Source organism: Bos indicus, chromosome 8, assembly GCF_029378745.1.
Source record: "Bos indicus isolate NIAB-ARS_2022 breed Sahiwal x Tharparkar chromosome 8, NIAB-ARS_B.indTharparkar_mat_pri_1.0, whole genome shotgun sequence".
Lineage (NCBI taxonomy): Eukaryota > Metazoa > Chordata > Mammalia > Artiodactyla > Bovidae > Bos > Bos indicus.
In genome coordinates, this window is record NC_091767.1 from 90676772 (window position 1) to 90691171 (window position 14400).

The 14400-nt window shown below is 43.8% G+C and overlaps 1 protein-coding gene across 2 annotated transcripts in view; it reads left to right on the forward strand.

Moving 5' to 3' along the window:
• The first annotated feature begins 654 nt into the window (after positions 1–654).
• PLPPR1 (phospholipid phosphatase related 1) overlaps positions 655–14400 on the forward strand; it is a 307644-nt gene continuing 293898 nt past the window's right edge. Inside the window, exon 1 of one of the 2 annotated variants that reach the window (XM_019966652.2) lies at positions 655–998. The gene's annotated coding sequence lies outside the window, so the exon portion shown is untranslated. The remainder of the gene's footprint in view (positions 999–14400) is intronic. The other variant, XM_019966650.2, reaches the window with a different exon arrangement.

Here is a 14400-nt window from a genome sequence, read left to right on the forward strand (position 1 = left end):
CTCCAAGACTCACCTTCCTTCCACTTCCGCTTTGTTCTGGGAAGAGGGTTTGGTGTACCCCAACCCCTGCCCTCCCCTCCAGCAAACCGGTTCTGGGACCCGAGTGGGCAGTTGCCTTTTTCCTGCCCTTCACAGGTTGAAAGTTGGGAGAGAGGGAGAAAAAGATGCATGGGTCAGGAATCCCGTTTTAGTTCAGGTTCGACCTGCTGTCCGTGGTTCCCCTGGACTACACGCACCCGGAGCTCCGCCACGCAGAGGCTGCAGAGCGGTCCACGGGAACCCCGGCCAAGCTCTAAAAATACATGCAGAGGAGAGCCAGGCGTCGCGAGGACTCTGAGCTGAAGCTGTCTCCTAGGGCGGGTCGGGATCCCGCCGCCGGCTTCCCGCACGGCGTGCTCCAGGGAGTCCCCACGCAGGGTGCACCTTTGCGGTTGGGTTTCCCAGTCGCCTTCCGGGAACCCCGCCGAGCGCCCCGCGGCTCCGGAGACGCAGGCGAGCTCGCCTCCGCCGGTCCCCAGCTCGCTCTTCTCGCTCTGCCTGCGCTGGGGAGTGAGCGCTCAGGGTCCCCCTCTGAGCATGCGCAGCCCCGCGCGCGCTCCCCCCTCGCCCCCCTCCCTTGCCAGCCTTTTGCTTCTTCCTTTCATTAAACAAACAGGAGATCCTGAAACCTGGACCCGGTGCAAGCCGCAGCTCAAGGAGGAGGCGGAGGAGTAGGCAGAGCGTGGGATGGGCGCTGCGGAGGGGGATCGGTGATCCCGCGCTCCCCCGCCCCGCCCCCCCGCGCGCGCACACGCGCTCTCACACACACACTCTCACAAACACACACTCGTACACGCCCGTGCCGCGCGCTCGCTGGTTGGATCTCCCACGCAGGCGGAATGCAGCAGAGCCCGGGGAGCAGCGTGTCTCCAGCTGCCTGAATGCGCCTCGCTCCCGGGAGCCGGAGCCGGAGCCGGACGGCCCAGTAGGGCGCAACGGAGGAGACTCTGCCGGGAGAGGTGAGTTGGGCGCCCTCAGCCGCGGGGCCGCTTCTGGACGCCCGGGGGGCCAGATCAGGTTCCTGCCGGACACAGCGGCGCAGGTGGCCCAAGCCCAGCTTGCGGGCATCAAGGTGCAGATGAAAGCAGCTCTGGGGCGGTGCAGGGGGGAGAGGGCGATCCCAGAAATGGTCGCCTCCTGAGAGGTGTCAGATTGACCCAGTGGAAAGCGACACTGTCGCTGCTCATAAACTTTCGTCCCCTGTCATTTGGGGAACGTGGAGACAAAGGGGGCGTGGAGGCTCCCTCCGTCCCATTGCACCCTTCTGGCTGCATTCTGGGCTGCACAGGATCCGGCATGCGGGCGGGGGCGCCCTGCAGGTAGCTGGTGCCAAGTCCTCCCGCCCGGGCGGGGTTGGGATTTCTCACCCCTGCTGTAAGCGTTTGCCTTTGATTTTCCCTCAGGCGTGGGCACCTGTCATCCTTTCCTTCTGCCCCATCCTGCACCCTTGGCGCCTCGTATTTGGGCAGGGGTGGGGGAGAGGGGGGCGGTGTCACCTGGAGAATTGGAGGGGCAGCGTTTGGCTCTCTCATTCAGCACCAGTGCCACCGGCGCCGGGGTGAGGCTCAGGTCAGCGCGGGGATGAATGATGAGTTACTAAAAGGCTTGCTGTAATCACCTCCTGGAAGCACTGGGCGCGAGGATCTCTCCTCCCCGGGGAGAGTGTCTTCACGCACACCCAGGCGGCGGCACTGGGAGCCGGGCTGGGCTGCTGTGGTGGGGGCTGCAGGCGAGGGAAGCTGGGGCTTTATTTTTGCCCGGGGGTTTTATGACCCACACATGTGGAGTATGTGGTGGATTCTGGGTTATTTTTCTTTGTGGGGATACCATATTCCCTTTTAACCTCTTTCGTGGGAGAGATTCTCTGCAGCCCTTATATCGAGCTGGTGGACAGGAGCCCTTCTGAATAATCCCTTCAGTCCCGGGGAACAGGTCCCAGCGAAGGGTTCCCTAAAATGCCATTTCCATTGGGGCGGGGTCTCAGAGGGCAGAGCGCCTGCTGGTACCTGGGAAGAGCCTCAAATCTAATGGCCCTTGGAAACAGGCGAGACTGGTCAGCGTACAAGGAGTCCAGGACTGGGACAAAGGGGTTTGCAAGAGGGACAGATGATGGCTATTTAGGAGAGCAGTGACTAGAAGCCAGTTGAGGCAGGAAGAGGTCTTGTGGGAAGCAAGGTACCCCTGCAGTCTTCACTGAATTCCTATACCCCTTCTCTTCTGTGGTTGGTGGCTTTTATTCATCCGGTGGGACTCTGGAGATTTCCAGAATGTCACATCTGGAGCATAGAAAACTTGACTGTTCCTTAGCTAACCCTGAGCACAACCACAGATTAGTTCTGTAAGTCTAGAAAATGCCATGTACAGTTCTCTATTTTGACATTTTGTTCATACCTGGAAGAAGGGATGGGTAGACTGGTATATTGCAGTGGGGCGGAATCTCTACTTAAGAGAGCTTGGATTTGCAGAAGTGTGTGTGTGTGTGTGTGTGTGTGTGTGTGTGTGTGTGTGTGTAGGGGGTGGGGGCGGGTGGTGAGGAGCCTGGAAGCCAAGCTGATGCTGATAGAAGAAAACACCAGAAGCTCAGATCTAGTTCCTGTGATTGTGGGTTGCCAGAGAGTTCTCTTCACTTTAAGATGAGTTGCAGAGGCTGTCTCTCTGCTGCTTTGGGGACCTTTTAAAATTTTAAACATTTTGTAACTTCATTGAAGTGGGAGAAAGCCTGATATACATGAGGTTAATTAAGGAAGTTCACTTATGAAATTTGAGCACCTTGGCTCAAAAGTCAATATTGCCAAAGGTGAACTTTTTGAGGAAGTGGGGGGAGGGGGGGCGGGAGGGGAATTGAAAGGGAGGTGTATTATTAAAACAGCTTCACTTTTATAATTTTAAAAAAGCATTCAATAAGATAGAATTCTGAAGTTTTTTTTTCTTTTTTCAAACAACTAGTGAAGTAAAGACCTTTCCAGAAATATTTTCAAGTTGAAATTGACATAGTAGGGGTTTAAATATAATTGTCAGCTTATGTCCATTTGTATTTCATGGTCAATATTCACATCATTTACATTGTAAATCTTGGCAAGAAAAGATTAAGATTATTATTATTATTTTACTTTATACTAGAGCTCTATTTTCTTCCTTTATGGTATATTTCCTGTTTGTACATCTGCAAGTTCAACTCATTTTTATTATATTCACATTCTATTTTCTAGTATTTATTGACTACCTATCCCATATTTAGCATTGGTGGTTATATAAAAATGTATAACATCATTCTTGCCCTTAAAGCATTTATAATCTAGTTGTCAATACAAGATTAACACACATGAAGTAATTAGAGAGTAAGGTAGGTTTGTACTGTCCTGTGAGCTCTCAACATGCATGCCATATACTCCATCCTTCCTCCTGGCTTTTCTGAACATTCAGAAAACACACATCAGCACTTAGGTGCAGGAGCCTGGAGGAAGAGAAACACATGGAAGTAAAAAATAGTTCCAGCTTTCAAGGATGGGGAAATAGGTATTTAGCTAACTATGATGCAATCTGATTAACTGTTACAGTTATAGGGTAAATTAAGTAGTAATAGTATAGACATGCAAGTGACTTTTTTTCTTCCTCTATGGAATTTAACCAGATGGTTTTGGAGATATTTTTGAAAAAATGGATAGTCTTTACCAGGTAGGGAAGGATGAAAAAGACATCCTGGCAGAGGAAATGTTTGAGTGTCCTGTGTGGCTTGAGCATAGGGTGCTGGAGTGTGGATACAGAGATGAACAGAAGCTAAGTGACAGTAGTTAGCAACTGATGCTTTGGAGTAAAGGCTTCCCAGGTGGTGATGGTGGTAAAGAACCTGTCTGTCAAAACAGGAGATGCAGGAGATATGGGTTCAATCCCCTGGGTCAGACAAACCTTGTTTATGTAGCACAGTGACTAAGAGCACAGACTCTGGAGCTAGACAAGTTCTATTTGAATTTTGGCTCTGTTGTTGTTCAGTCACTAAGTCGTGTCTGACTTTTTGTGACCCCATGGGCTGTAGGCTTCCCTGTCCTTCACAATCTCCTGGAGCTTGCTCAAACTCATGTCCATTGAGTCAGTGATGCTGTCCAACCGTTTTGTTCTGTCATTCCCTTCTCCTCCTGCCTTCAGTCTTTCCAAGCATCAGGGTCTTTTCCAATGAGTTGGCTCTGCATCAAGTGGCCAAAGTACTGGAGCTTCAGCGCTAGCATCAGTCCTTCCAATGAATATTCAGGATTGATTTCCTTTTGGATTGACTGGTCGGCTCTCCTTGCAGTCCAAGGGACTCTCAAGAGTCTTCTCCAGCACCACAATTCAAAAGCATCAATTCTTCAGTGCTCAGCCTTCTTTATGGTCCAACTCTCATATCTGTTTGTAACTACTGGAAAAACCATAGCTTTGACTAGACAGACGTTTGTTGGCAAAGTGATGTCTCTGCTTTGGGCACACAGTTTACATCTATGTGCCTCAAATTACTCTTTCACTTCAGATGGCGATAACCATCTTAACGCATTACATAGAATTGTGGGGATTATATGAGTTAGTATTTGTAAGTGCTCAATAAATGGTAGGTTTTATGTGTGACAACAGTCAGGTTAAAAGCAAAGTTTTGACTTCATACTCAGGGCTCCAGAGACTGTGTGCCACAGCGTTTGTTTAAAAAATTATTTTGGTTGGTTTATAACTAGCTGGCTCTAATCCTGTTTACCTCAGTGGAGGAATTAAATCAGCCAACATAAATGTGGCAGGAGCAGACTAGCTCCTAGGTAGAGTAGGTGTCAGCGTGTATGCCTATAACATTTGCCTAGGTGCCTCCTCCTCATGCCTGTCTGGGGAAGGTAAAAGTTTGCTTGCCTTTAGGCTGGTCCTCACGTTCTTCAGGCTCATAGGCGGCACACAACAGATGCTTAGCTGTTTAGGAAATTGTTTTCAGGGAAGTGACTACATGTATTAATTACAGCACTGCTTTGGTACTGGGGGATGTAAACTAAACATGTCAGATGTGAGGTTTGTATCATTCTTTGGGAATTAAAAGCCTTTTTTCTTTACAGAAAAGTCTGGACTGTGTTCTGAAATAGAATCTCCAGTGCATACGGAAGCCCTGTCTTCTAGCTATTCGACAACAGGGCAGTGACCAGAGCTTAGGTCTGACTACTGCCTGCAGCTCTGTGTTGTGCTTGTTGGGCTTTATTTTGTTCAGCTGTGTCAGGCTCTTTGCAACCCCATAGACTGTAGCCTGCCAGACTCCTCCATCCGTGGAGTTTTCCAGGCAAGGAAACTGGAGTGAGTTGCCATTTTCTATTCCAGGGGATCTTCCCAACTCAGGAATGGAACCTGCGCCTCCTGCCAAATGTTGTTTTCGTTCCATAATCAAAGACTGATTTTTGTTTTCCTGTTTCATCCATCCTATTTATGTTTCACTCAGATTAAACTTATAACAGGTATCCAACTGAGATTTTTCTTTTTCACCTTCAGGTCTTTTGCTGTGCTGTTCTCTCTTGCTGGAATTTTCTCCCTTAGTTTCCCTGCCTAACTCCTTTGGAAGTTAGGGAAGGTTGTCTTGACCGATTAGCACTAGAATCGGCTTCCCATCCTACGTATTTCTCAGGTCCTCACCTTTGTATTTTCAGCCCCTCATGTAGGGCTTGTCACATAGCAATTGATTGGATTGATTTAATTCATTTTGGATTGAATGAGTGACAGTGAATGAATCTTGGCTTGAGTCATTTCTGATGCCCCAATAATACAGCTTCATGTTAGAGAAAATTATAGAATTTTCAAGTTCAGCAGTTCACTGGAAATCTTCTAATCAGACTCCTAAATGAAACAAGATGACATTGAGAACCGGAGAGTTTCAGTGACTCACCTGAGCTCAGTAGTGTGAGAACCAGGACTAGAACCCCCAGCTCCTGATTTCAGTTGCAGCGTCTGCCCAGGTCCTAGATCAGGGAGAGCTGAGGGAGGCAGTCATGTAATTGCAGGGTTTGTTCCTGACTTTATTTCAAAATTTGCAATCTTGTTCATTCTATATATATATATATATTTTTTTTTTTTAACTTTACAATATTGTATTGGTTTTGCCATGTATCAACATGAATCCACCACAGGTATACACTTGTTCCCCCCATTATATATTTTTTGCATTAATTTAATTTTTAAAAATATTGCACTAAATATTGTTTGTTTTCATTACTGAGTTTTTGGACATCCCTTTAAAATTTGTGCCCCATGTGAGGACCTTTCTGACCTCACCCTGATTCCAACTCTGTTCTTTCCACTTCCAGGCCTTCATTATTGGTGTAAGAATGCAGTTTCACTGTGGAAAACACAAAAATATCAAAGGAAACACCATTTGACATGGTGGAATGAGCTGCTAATAAACATTTCATGACCTGGCTGATCTGCTTATTAGTAAAGGTTACATTCACAGCATAAAAGCAAGGCTGAAAGGAAAAAATAAAAGTTGAAAGATTCTCTATCTATTGAATGTCTATTTATCTCAGAGCCAAGGGACAATGTAGAGATTGTCTTCATTTATAAGTTTATATATGTCTATATTTCTGAGGTTTCTGAAGATACAAAATGGAAAAAGAAAATTGTTCTACTCATCAACTTGGTGAGTCTTGGCCTATGGCACTGTTGGTCTGTTTTGAATATTTAAGCTTAGAAGGCTAAAAAATTGGCCATTTCTGTCCCCAAAATAGGAAAGGAAGGAAAAGAAACGTTAATGGAAAGGAGAAAAAGAGAGAAAATTTGAGGGAGATATCTGCTAAGTACCATCTATACTACCTTCAAGTGTAGAGGGGGCTTTACATATATTATTTCAGTAATTTTGACAGCATGCTAAAATTGGTATTCATATCTCCATGTGACAGCTAAGCAAACCAAGACTCAGAAAAGTGAGTTAGCATGTCCAAGCTCTTAAGCTAGAGCCGGATTCAAACCCAGATGTGAATTCATAGATGACACTCATCCCACTTCATCCTGCTTCTCCAGGGCTTGGGGTGACAGGTCCCCTTATCACCTCCTGTCTTCACTGAAGCCTGAGGTTCAGGGCTTTAGCAGTTCATATGGGTTTGCTGGATGGGAAATCAGCACTCAGCTCCCATCCCTGCTGTTATTTCCTCCTTCTATGGTACGTTTATCTTTCCCCATTCATCAGTAACAACAGAAAGCAGAGATGCATACACATAGGAAATAAATACCCATCTTTGTGTGAATATCATAAATTTTTACATGACATGAAAGCACACATTTTATTTTACCTCCATTATGCCAGAGGGGGCTTTTTCTTTGGGTATTACAGCATCAAGTGTTCCAGAAATGCTCACAGACACAGACTGATGAAAAGGTGATCATAATTACTGGAGCACATCTGTCACAATGAGGGGCGATGTATTGCACAGCTGATGGTCAAGGGTTTCTGGGGTGCTTTTCTAATCGATGTTTCTGATGAGTAGCATGGAGCAGTGACCTTCACCCCCAACATTTTAAATTCAATGAAATCCCCAATCAAGTGGAATCTGATATAATTAACAAGAAATAAAATCTGGTTGAGAGTAATGCTGTTCCGTGCGGAGCTCTACGAGCAGAGCGTGCTTTATCATTATTCCCATCTCCCCGTCTATGCTAGCTATCACTTCCAGGCAAACACACACTCAAATGCTCAATAATCAGCCCACAGCCTTCTCTCCCGGGGGTCACAGGAACTGAAAAAAAAAAAAAAAAAAAAAGTAAGACCTTTTCATTCACACTTGTATTAACTGGAAAAGAACATTATCTCTCTGGTTTTTTCCCTCAGTGTAAATGTAAGGCAGTATCTCTATGTTTGAGAGAATCTTCTGGGTTTAGTGTTTTATGTGGGCTGACTCCTAGCATGTGACACAATTCATGGCCAGGTTGTTTTGGAACAATTAGAGTATTTTAGGAATCGAAAAACTAAACCAGTTATATATGTACTGCAGTGTTATACAAAATGTAAATGTGATGAAAAGCATGGTGTAGAAAGTAAAAACCAGTCATATTTCTGCCCCAACCTCTTCCCCAGAAAACCACTGCCAGTTGATTACTGTATGTGCCTCCATTTTTGGTCCAATATCATTTGTATATGTTACTCTTTAAAAAAAAAAAAGGTGGAGTTATACTTTACATATTCTTTTATATTTGCTTTTAGTTACAATTTCAAATGAAAGCACTTTCTCTAGATTAATAGGCATTTGGTAAATATTACTGTTGTATGACTAGGATAAATGCTGCTTTTCATCCTAAAATAGAGCTCAGCTGACCTCTCCTATGGTCCGTTGGCCACCTGTGTGTGCTAAGTCACTTCAGTTGTGTCTGACTCTTTACAACCTTGTGGACTGTAGCCCACCAGGCTTATCTGTCCCTGGAATTCTTCAGGCAAGAAAACTGGATTGATGCCTTCCTCCAGGGGATCTTTCCTAACATAGGGATCAAATCCATGTCTCTTATGTGTCCTGCATTGGCAGGTGGAGTCTTTACCACTAGTACCACCTGGGAAACCTGTCCTCATATGTAATTTTTCGATACAGTCAATGAGCAAATATTGTCTGAGGTCCTTCTGGGAGCCACCAAATATACTATGTGCTTTTCTGGAGTTCACCGTCCATCTGGCAAGAGATAAGATAATGAGGGGACTTCATTTGAACTTAATGAATGGCAGCAGCTATAAACTCTCCTTGATTCACAAAATTTCTGGAAGGGATAGTTTACTTCAATTGTTTTCCATTTTTCCAGTTGACAATACTGAGGTTCACTGAGGTTAAGGGACTCGTCCAAGGTCCCACAGCTGATGACTGGAGAGGCTGGGATGACAGGCTGGTTTGTAGCCTATTAAGCTAGTGCTTAATACCTGACAACATCAGTTGTTGTTCCGTCGCTTAGTCATGTCCGACTCTTTGCGACCCCATGGACTGTAGCACACCAGGCTTCTCTGTCCTTTACCATCTCCTGGAGCTTGATCAAACTCATGTCCATTGAGTTGGTGATGCCATCCAACCATTTCATCCTCTGTCATCCCCTTATCCTCCTGCCTTCAATCTTTCCCAGCATCACATTTTTTTCTAGTGAGTTGGCTCTTTGCATCAAGTGGCCAAAGTGCCATCAGACCTGACTGCAAAACAACCCTCACATCTGGAAAAGGGAATGCAGGAACTCACTTCACAAACACTAGCTTGACCAGTTAATCTCTAGTAAATTGAAACTCATGCTTTATGTAAATATTGTCACCCTCAAGCGGCTGCAGATACTGCTTCCCCATCCTCACATCCTGCCTGCCTGCCTAACCCCTGCCTAAGCTCCATCTTTTCCTCTTCCACAGCCTGATCGTCTCCCATTTTAGTAACACTTTGAAGTTAGGCAGCAATCTGACCGTGTTGAGATGGTGCCCACATTACCTAAAGAGAGTGTTCTTCTATACACATTTTAGCAGAGGTTTAACTTTTAGTTTTGCTTCTTGCCATCTTGAACTTTAAGGAATGAGTTCCAAAATAAGTGCATTTTACCTGCCAACTTTAATCAAGGTATGAATTCTTCCTTTTATTAACTGATGATTTTCCCTGATAGGGGCATGAGTTCTTTAGTTATCCTTCACTGCTGTGGAGGCAGGGTCACGTCGTGGCTTAACAGCTTGGACTATGAAGTCAGAGGGACCTGGATGTTAGTCCCAGCTCTGCCGTTCACCAAAGTTGTGATGTAAGGCCAATCCCTTCGTCTCTCTAAATCTCAGCTCTCTCATCTGTGAGATGGAAATAATAAAAGTATGCCCTCAAAGAGATTTTGTGAGGAATAAATAAATAGCTTGCTTGAACATAGTTTAGAACATAATAAGGACTAAGGAAATTGCAGCTACTATTTTTCATTATTTATGATATACAAGATGTGTAACTGACATAGCCTTCAGAACCACTTAGATATAAAGCTTTATTGGGTTGTCACATAACATTTTAATCTTTTTTTTTTTTAAAGTAAGACTTAAACCAAGGATCTGAAAGTCTGACTCATTATATGAGTAACTCCCTAAACGTTGTCAAGTCTTTGTCAGAATATTACCTTCCATGGAATTCTGAAGAATAGCAAGAGGTGGGAAAGTGGAGGGATTTGGTCCATACACTGAAGCCCTACTTTAAAAAAAAGTGTCAGCCCTCTTTGCATTATTCTACTTTCATGGAAATGCTTGAGGACTGATGAAAATGTATGCCTTTCCCCAACATGAAGACTACATTATTTAACTATATGTTTTAAGTATCACTTTCCTTAGTTGTACTGGTAAATTATCTAGATGTAGACATGTTTGAATGCTGCATAGACTCATAGAACCTGAGGTGTGGATGGCAAGAATCTAGTCACTCACTCAGTGCTTGGGTCTCCCATTTCACACCATATGACGAGAAGCTGTCCAGCCTTTACTTTTCAGCACCAGGGCTCCATTCCTTCCCCATGTTGGTGACCATAATAGATGTACTCAGGATAGAAGCTGATCGGATCTGAGCTGAGGTTGGCCAGGATCCTGAGAGCAGAGGCAGAGAACGTAACCTTAATGCCCATCAAACACCTAAACATACTTTCATCTCAGGATCTTTGCACTTGCTGTTAGCTCAAGTCTGGAATGCTTGCTTTGCAGGCTTTCTCTCTACTTCGTCCACCTGCTCATATGTCATCAAATAAGCCTTTCCTGGCCGATTTGTCTAGAATACCCAGCCCATTCATCTCTAATTCTTTGTTCTGCTTTATATCTCTTTGATAGTATTGATCACCACCTTGCTTTTTGTATGTGTTTACTTGTTTATCTGCATTGCTTCCCTGGTGGCTTAGAGGGTAAAGTGTCCGCGTGCAATGCGGGAGACCTGGGTTCAATCCCTGAGTCGGGAAGATACCCTGGAGAAGAAAATGGTAACCCACTCCAGTACTCTTGCCTGGAAAATCCCATGGACGAAGAGCCCGGCAGGCTGCAGTCCCCAGGGTCACAAAGAGTCAGACATGAGTGAGCTGTCTCATACTAGAATAAGTGCTACAAGATGAGGGATACTCTATGTTTTGTCTGTTTTTATATCCCCAGGAGTGCCTGTGACACTCTATAAGTTTAATTGAAATTTATTGAATAAATGAATTAAAATATAAAGAATAATTAGCATCTTGAGAGTGGATCTAAGAAACCAGTAGAAATCACCCAGTCCAAAAGGCAGGAGAGTGATAATAACATCTAAAAATGTGAGATGGTCCCAGAAACCCACATGTATGCTATTTGCCACAAATGGCAAATCTGGGAATGTTAGTGCAAAGTGAGGCCCAAGTCTGGGGGTGGTCGCAGAAGATTGCTCTGAATAAGGTCAAGGCATCACAGTTTCTACTGCTGACTTTCAGACATGGGGAGCACATGCCATTGAGATTACTTCTGCAGGAAAGATATCATTTCACTGCAGACAACTTGAAATATTAAACAGATTGAACCAAATTCTGCCTCCCTTTAGCTGCATGGGGCCAGATGGCCAGGCTAAGGGGTAGAGCTCATGTGGAAGAAGATGAAATTAAATGATGCCCAAGAAATCCAGCTTTATTTTACATAGAAGGTCATTTGTGTAATGCTCCAACAAAATGAGCAAGCTGGACCACACATCATATACTTTCAGGAAAATGAGTTTGGAAAACTGCAAACATTTAGCATGTGCACCTTCTTACCTCTATATGTGACCCACTATTGAACAAATGTACATTTGTGTAGGAAGTCTTGTTATCTTGGGATCTTTAAATGTGAAGTTACTTCTGACTAGTGGATTTGGTTCTGGGTGCAGTGCTGATAAGTATTCTCCGTGGTTTGTTTCATTTGTGTGGTCTGGGGTACAGAAGCCAGAGGCAGCTCTGTGAAGGACAGGATTGCCCCAAATTTGTCTTGGAGTTCTGGAGAAGCTGTAAATGGTGTGACAGCCTTGCCTGAACACTGCAACCCAGGTCTTGATCTCGGTGGATTTCTTTCGAGAACCATTGTTGGATTTTTTTTTTTTTTATAATTCTTTTGCTTTGAGCAGAAGTTTTCACTCACTTAAATATCAACTATATAGAAGAAACTCACCAAAACTAATCGAAAGGAAATGTAACATCCTTGGAAAGTTTAACTCTGTAAAAGAGAATGGGCTGCAGTCACTCTTACAGGATGTTTTTCTGTATGAGTCATCAGCACAAGTCAGTCTTGAGGCCAGTGATAAAAACCTAAAGTCTATACCTTTATACATGGAGAAAATAGAATTTATAGGAAAAAAACTGAAAAGAGGAGAAATCTAAACATTCAGAACTGGGTGAACCGACTGCCTAGTGTTACAAGAAGGATGGAGTCACTGGAGAATAAATCAGAATTTATCACATCACTGGTACCTTTTCTAACAGAGCATCTGGCAGAAAAAAATTTCCCAGTTTTTCACCAAGAGGGGATCTTTCCCCTCTCTTCCTCTCAGATCTTGCCTTTGCAATAAATCTCGGTTCCTCTGCCTTTTCCTTGAATTTAAGATCCTTTGTTGTTAGTGGATTCAAGGGGACAATTCATGAGACCAGGGCTTATGTTTCCTATTGTTCTCCCACAAAGCATTTTGGGCCACCGCAATTACTTTCTGTCTAGGCATTTTTTCTGGCCTATCACATCCTTCAATAACAACAACAAAAAATATCTACTCACCAAGTTTTTCTGAGTGCCAAAGAATTGATGCTTTCGAACTGTGGTGCTGGAGAAGATTCCTGAGAGTCCCTTGGACAGCAAGGAGATTAAACCAGTCAATCCTGAAGGAAATCAACTCTGATTATTCATTGGAAGGACTAATGAAGTCCCAATACTTTGTCTACCTGGTATGAAGAGTTGACTCATTGGAAAAGATCCTGATGCTGGGAAAGATTGAGGGCAGGAGTAGAAGGGGATGACAGAGGATGAGATGGTTGGATGGCATCATTGACTCAGTGGACATGAGTTTGAGCAAACTCCAGGTGATAGTGAAGGACAGGGAAGCCTGGTATGCTGTAGTTCATGAGGTCGCAGAGTCGGACATGACTTAGCAACTGAAAAACAAAAGTTTTCCTTATTTTCGTTTCCCTGGTGTTAGATCCACTCTGTGTGTGTGTTTGTGCTAAGTCACTTCAGTTGTGTCTGACTCTTTGTGACCCTATGGACTGTAGTCCACCAGGCTCCTCTGTCCATGGAATTCTCCTAAAAATAATGGTAAGTTACCTTTAAGGTAGATTCAACTTTCAAGTAAAGTTGTTTCTGAACATCCAGAACCACAGGAAGAAATGAGAACTTTTCTTTTCCTTCGAAAGAATTCTATCTTGGAACTTCCCTGGTCATCCAGTGGCTAAGACTCTGCAGTCCTGGGTGCAGGGAACCTGAGTTTGATCTCTGGTCAGGGAATTAGATCCCACATGCCACAATGAAGACCCAGGCAGCCAAAATGAATTAATGACTGAATGATTTTTTGATTTGAGTTTAGGAAATGGTTGTAACTTCAGTGATTAAACTTTTGACCAAAAAGAGTTTTATAAAATTATAATTTCCCAGGTAATATTTTATAAATCAGAGTTATTTAAATATTGTTAAAATGTGAGTTAAAAAGAATAATCATTCCATTATTTTAGATGAGACATGAATTTCACCTTAACGGTTCTTCTGCATGGACTTCACCCGGGATACTTTCTCCTCTGACGGTTTATCAGGCTGTGACTCCTCTTCTCCAGAGCTGCCTTTCCATTTCAGTTGTCTACCATCTTTCCCATTGGAGACAGCCCTTGCTGCTGTCTTCACTGCATGACTCTCACTCCCTTCCCCATTCAGCTTCGCAGCCCATCCCACCCCCAGCGCCTGCGAGGCAAAAATCATTTGGAAATGGTGGCATGTGGCAGAAAGTATGAGATTTCAATTAAAAGGTCTGAGTTTTTAGCCTTGACTACATGACTTTACTTGCTATGTAACCTGAGTTTTCTTAATCTCTCTAGATTTAATTGCTTTAAATAAGGACAAACATTAACTCATGAAGAATTGTTTTGGGATAATTTATGAGAAGGTAAACTCAAAAATTTTGTAAAAAGTGTTCGTTTATGAATGCATTATTTCTAATTCAGCTCCATCAGCCATGATTTTATTGGTAATGAAGGGAAATGAAGTAACTCTTCCCAGGATGCAGGGCTCAATTTTTCCTATTCATTTGGCAATTGAAAATCAAAGCAGGTAGTATGAATCAGATGGAAATACATGTGCTGGCTGAGGATATAAATCATCCTAAGATCAGATGTGTTTCTCTTTGGTATGACTCAGAAGTGTTTTATTGTAAACAGAGTACACATTTGGCATTCATA